This window comes from Indicator indicator, chromosome 13, assembly GCF_027791375.1.
Source record: "Indicator indicator isolate 239-I01 chromosome 13, UM_Iind_1.1, whole genome shotgun sequence".
Taxonomy (NCBI): Eukaryota; Metazoa; Chordata; class Aves; order Piciformes; family Indicatoridae; genus Indicator; species Indicator indicator.
The window spans coordinates 19,955,109-19,961,025 of NC_072022.1; positions in this window are offsets into that span (position 1 = coordinate 19,955,109).

Sequence of the window (5,917 nt, forward strand, 5' to 3'; positions counted from 1 at the left end):
TTCTGGGACATGAAACACCCTTATGAAGCAGGCCAGAGTTTACCAGCCCGCAGTTTCCAGACCTCCAAGTCAATTAGCCTCCAAGCACTGAACTTCACTACCACTAAAGCATAACTTATTGACATGTATTAACCACAACAGGGATGTTTCTGTGTTTCTACAAAAGCTTTCTTTGTTTACAATAAAAGGCTTATTTTTACAGGCACTCATTTAGAATTTAACCTTCTCATTGAATGGAGAAAAAAACCCCTCCTTTTAGAAACAAATTCTGGTAAGTTTTACCTGCTCTGTATCCAGTGTAATGTCACTAAAACCTACTTGCAATTCACCAAATTATCAAAATTTTTCATTTTGAATCAATGCAGTACATTCTCTGGCCTTTCAGATATTCAAAGATTTTACAACTAAATTGTTTTCAACAGGAAAATTCTTTTTTTTTTTTTTTTCCCATGATCTTTTCCATGGGGAAGTGAATGGGCTAAGGCTTGGGTCTTTCACTGCTATAGCCTCACAACAGGACCTCTTTACTTCTTTCTTTAGCCTTGCAGCCTTGAGTTTTCACATTGTCAGTAATATCTCACAAATACAAGTATTCAAATACCCTTCAGCCCCTTGTCAGAGTCACTCACATCCTTCATCATAGTCTTAACACCAGCCTGAAGCACTTCCTTATTCCTTTGCCTTCATTTCTTCTAATATGGGGATTCACGTCTCCTTTCATGCTGTGGCCACTTCAAGAGGTTTTACGATATTTTTCCTGGTGGTGTTTTCTTGAAGGAGAAGGAAGATTTACTGTTTGGATTTGCTTTGGTTTTTTTTTCCCCAGACTTTGGCCCTCTGCTTTGCTCCAAGGTCCTACCCTGGCAGCAGTCATGTCCTTCTTCCAGCTCTAAAACAGGGGCACACCACAGGGGCAGGAGCAGTCAGGAAGAAATAAAAAGACAGGAAACAGAGCCAAAGAGAAAGAAGATTGACACTTGCAGTCACCACCATGCTGGAGAAGGAAGGCATCCCCCCAGCCCAGCCCTCCCCCAGCCCATGTGAGGTGGCCATTGTAGGGAGCTGCTCTGTAAGGAAGGGGAAGATTCCCTCTGAATGGCTATGTGGCCCAGTTGTGGAAACCATTCCACTGCCAGCCAGCAGCCTGCCTTCCCCTCAGGTTGTTTCCAGGCACCAGGCCAGCTGCTGTTTCCCAGGTCTTTCCGCAACATTTGCCCGTGACAGCTTGGTTCCCTCCCTGCTGCCCACTCAATATGGCAGCCACAGCCTTCTCTCCAGCCTGGCTGGCTCCTAAAATGACTTCCCTAGCACAGCATGAGCATCAGCACACTCCTCTGCTTTCCTTCTTCACACATAATTTTTATTTGGACTAGGATGGACTTTTTCTGTATCTCATGTTCACTCAACATTGGCTCCCTCTTCCGGAGGAACCACATTAAATTCCCATCCTTCTACCCACCAATTAACTATCTAGGACTTAAACAGGTTATGTAAGTTTTAACATTGTATTTCTATGGCAGGCAAAAACAAAACAAAACAATTTAAATTCCAATCCATCTTAGATCTGCAGTTTGTCCAGGGCTATCTTTGTTTCTGCCAGATTTTCAAGTGTGGAACTCTGAAACACTGGGGTCCTCTTAATTTTTCCCAGCTGCTTCTTTAAGATTATGCAGTTCCTTGGACCATGTGCATTAAACACAATAACTCACCTGCACTAATGATTTTTCAAGTAGTAAACTTCTTCAAGCCTTTTATCAGAATCCAGGCATTGCAACATGCAGCCAAACCCCTCCCAAACACAACAGGCTTCTTAAATGATGAAGCAACAGCTGTGGAGACTTCATCTAACACCAGGGAAGTGGAAGATCCTGGGAGCATGGGTTGAGTTTCAGAAAGCCAGGAAATAAGGACAGAGTAATTTTTGTTTAATGCTCAGAAATGGTGATACTGCGATGCAGATTACATTTTCCAGAACTAAACACATTTTTTACAACAAAATGAATGCAGCTGACAAAGCAATGACCCACCAGAGAGAGGAAGGGAGAAGCTGGCACTTACCCACTTGATTTCTTTTCTTTCTTTTTTTTTTTTTTTAAGTTTTCTGACAATTACTCATTTTTCAAAATGATATTTTCCTACTGCTTTTAGTGACAATAAAGCCTCAGGCTGCTTTCTTCAGAGATTATTCCTCTGTATCTTCTGCTTGTGGAGGTGAAGTGACTGCAATCCATACTGTCATTATAAGCTTTTTATCTTAATGCATACAAAGTGATGCTGTTATGGAATGTAACTATAGATACTCTGCATGAGAGTTAAGAAACTGTATAGAACAGGGAAAGACAAACAACTGCATAGCATAGGAAAGGGAGTAAAACCAGAAAAATGATACAAAAGAGAAAAAGAAAGAAGATGGAAGACACTAGAATGAGGAACATGTGCCATGTATGTTACAAAAGATGGGAGTGAAATGAAAAGAATAGGTGGAGATGGTTTTCAATGAGGAAAGCACAAGAAGGAACAGCAAACAGCACAGACCTAGAAGATACCTAAAGCACAACTTACATGAGATGGATGATATTGTATGAGGAAGAAAATGAATGGTAGGGAGTTGAAAACACAACTGTAAAAAAAAAAAAAGCACATTAAATAGAAAAGGAGTAAACAAGCAAGCAGCTATATTAGGAGACAGAAGGAGGTAAAGACATATTCTTCCTCTCTTAAGATTCTTTTTATGCTTCAGTCCAGAATTGAATGCTCTACCACGTTCAAAGAAATTGGCCAGAGCTCCCTCTGGAGGCAAATAGCAAAGAGACCTTAGATATGTTTGATCCATATTATTATATATACATATGAGCCAGTTTCATACATGTTTGACAGTTACCACAGGTACTTCGGTCCTACCTGGGTTCACTACAGCATACACGAAGTGTGTGTGGTCCTCTGAAAGCTTGTTTCACACCAATCTTTGTGGCCAAGAGTGAAGCTAAATGCAGACAAACTGGGAGCCAAAAAAAAAAATGAAAGCAGGAAGGCAGACCAAGTAAGAGAATATCTGAAATGGATTTTGAAGATGAGATAGAAGAAAAGAAAGGAGAGTGATGTGTGGGGAATAGGATGGCCAGTAGTCTACACTACTCCAGTCTTGCACTTTTTTTTTTCCACTTTGTGAGGCCCCTCCCATAAATTCAGATTATTTACAGGAAAAGTGGATTGCGTAGTAACTTTAAACTGTTAGCCCCTTTTTGCTCTGTGCTCGTCTACAAATAGCATCAGCTCCTGAAAGCAGAAAGACAAAGCCACCACGGTTTTTATAGTAAGTTCAGCTGGCTGCCCTCTCCTCAGCAGGCACAAGGAAACACAATGAGAGAAGTGGCACTGATATCCACTTGTATTGGTTCATTGTAGTTTAGATTATTTCTTTCCTAGGTTTTCCTCTTAGCCCTAGAAAAGGCATGAAGAGAGTTGGAATAGTGATATTTCACCTTCCTCCCTAAGAAGGCACTTTGCCCTTTCTGAAAGCTTCCTGTGGAGCACATTTCAAAGCTGAATTTCATGCTCTGAAAGGTTTGCATTTAATCTGGCACGTATGGTTTTCACTGGAAAGAATGAACAGACATTTACCACAGGTTATTACAGGGTAAGAGTATGCAGGTATGTTTTCATCTCATATTAGGTGACTGCAGGATTACATTCCAGTTTATCTAGGAATATTTTGTAATCTACTCAGATCCTTAAGGCTCAAACGTCCAAGGCATATTGAAAAGAATCTGAAAATAAAATCTCATTAATTCACAAAGGACCTCTAATAACTCATCTACAGGCTGGGCTCAAAGCTGTACTTTTATCCACTTGTAGCAGTCCTTCTAGAACAGCGCAGGTGACCTTATTCTCTCTACTAAATTGTGAAATTGAATGAAACCTTCTGGTGGATGAATAGTCCAGGGTCAGTCTCAGTTCAAGAACAGAAGTGAAGAGCAAAAAAAAAAAAAAAATTAGGATAAATGAGAAAATTAGCTCAATTGGAAAGATGGTACAGACTGTAAACATAATGGAGCAGTTTGGAAAGGTGAGGCAAACATGGGGAAGAAGAGTAGGCAGAGGTTCTGGAGGAAACCAGTGTTGCACAGGTGGGAAAAAATGCAGTAGATGGAACTCAGTAGCTTCAAACCTCACTTTTCTTTGAGCTCAATAGATGATTTAACCAGTGGTGCAGCCAGAGCTAGCCTCGAGTATGATTCTCTTATACTAGAAAAGGAAGATTACTGTTTTAGATCGAGGCATAGATTCATTTTACTTTTTTGATGGAAAATGTATTTATGAGGTTGATGAGGCTCCATTTTCTTTGTAAGTTCTAAATGCAGCCAATAGCAGCATTACTTCAGTGCTAGCTACCATCTTTGGTACTAAAGACAAGGAACTGCTGCTATCATTGCCTCTCCTCCTGCTGTCCAGGTGAAGGACACATGAAGCACCCCCTTACCAGTATGAAACTACTGTCAGGGGTATGTTTGCAGTTCCAGCATGGAGGGGACTTCACACCAATCACCCACCTGCCTGAACACAGAATCACAGAATTATTGAGGCTGGAATAGACCTCTGAGATCACCAAGTCCAGCCAATGACACACTGCAGTCCAGCCGACAGCTGTGAAAAGGGTTGAACTGTTCCATAAAAGTAATCCTGAAGGTGAAGAAACTAGCAACCAATCCTGCATGCAGGACCCACACATCCCTGCCTCTTAGACTGAAGTGCTTTAAAACACAAGGTTGGCAAAGGCAGATGGCAAAAATACAGCTGATAACAACTTCAGAGCCACAGACAGCACTATCAGCTAATCACTGCATAAAAAGAATCCTTCCTGTACTGGCACACAGTATCCACTTTGTATGTCACACAGGAACAACACACTCCTAACTCTGTCAAAACAAAAATATTCCCTTGTTAACTGTCAGTAACCAAACCAGCAAAACATTGAATATCCACTTTTTGCCAAGTCCTTAAGCACCATGGTCATAAAAGGCTTCAGAAAGTCTTCGATAGGGTCAAATCTTCTGCTGGGTGTGATATCCTAATTTATGCTGACAGGTGAAGTCAGCTAACTGTGATAAAGAACCCTCTAAAGAACTGAAAGGATAAATGAAGCTGAATAAATTACTGGAGGATCTGGAGCAAGCAATACCAGAAGATTACCTGTCATGAAAAAGACATCTTCTCATGTTGCTGTCAACCAGTGAGCTCCTGAAAAAGAGCAATTTATCATCACTTTCTGTCTGCTTCCTGCTGTCATTTGTCTTCCAGCCCTTGCTCCTTGTCTGTATGAAAAACTGGGTAACAAAGCCACTTCTCTCTTTTCCTCTGAAGGACTGTTTTAGTGGCTGAAACCCTGACATGTCTTGCCAGGTGTCAATGACAGGGTTGTACACAAGAGCTTTGCACAACTCAGATAATCTCAGATCGTATTATCTGCTTCTCTAGAAAGCGTCCTCCAAGAGCTTCTTTTAACTCTTGCACTATTAACACCCTGGAACAGACTGAAAGGCCTTTATCTCCTCAAACACAAGTGTGGCTTATGAGAAAGAATGAATGGATCTTTAATCATGAGACTTTTAATTTATAGACATTGCTTCAAGATCTTTCTCTGTAAATCCTCTTTCCAGCTAGCAATAAATAAGGCCCAATTGTAATTCTCGCCTCAATGTCTTTATTTGTTACGTATAAGGAGAAATTTACCAAGATTTTCCAAACAGAAAACAAGCACAGAAGATTAACTCTTTAAAAGTACAGTCCTGAAAAGCATCCTTTGGGGTAGTGATTAACCAAATGAAGAGGAAAGCAAAAACCTTAAGGCATGCAAGAAGAAATTCGCATACAGAAACAATTTTGCAGAGCCTTCCCTGAATCTGTGGGGCACCATTTC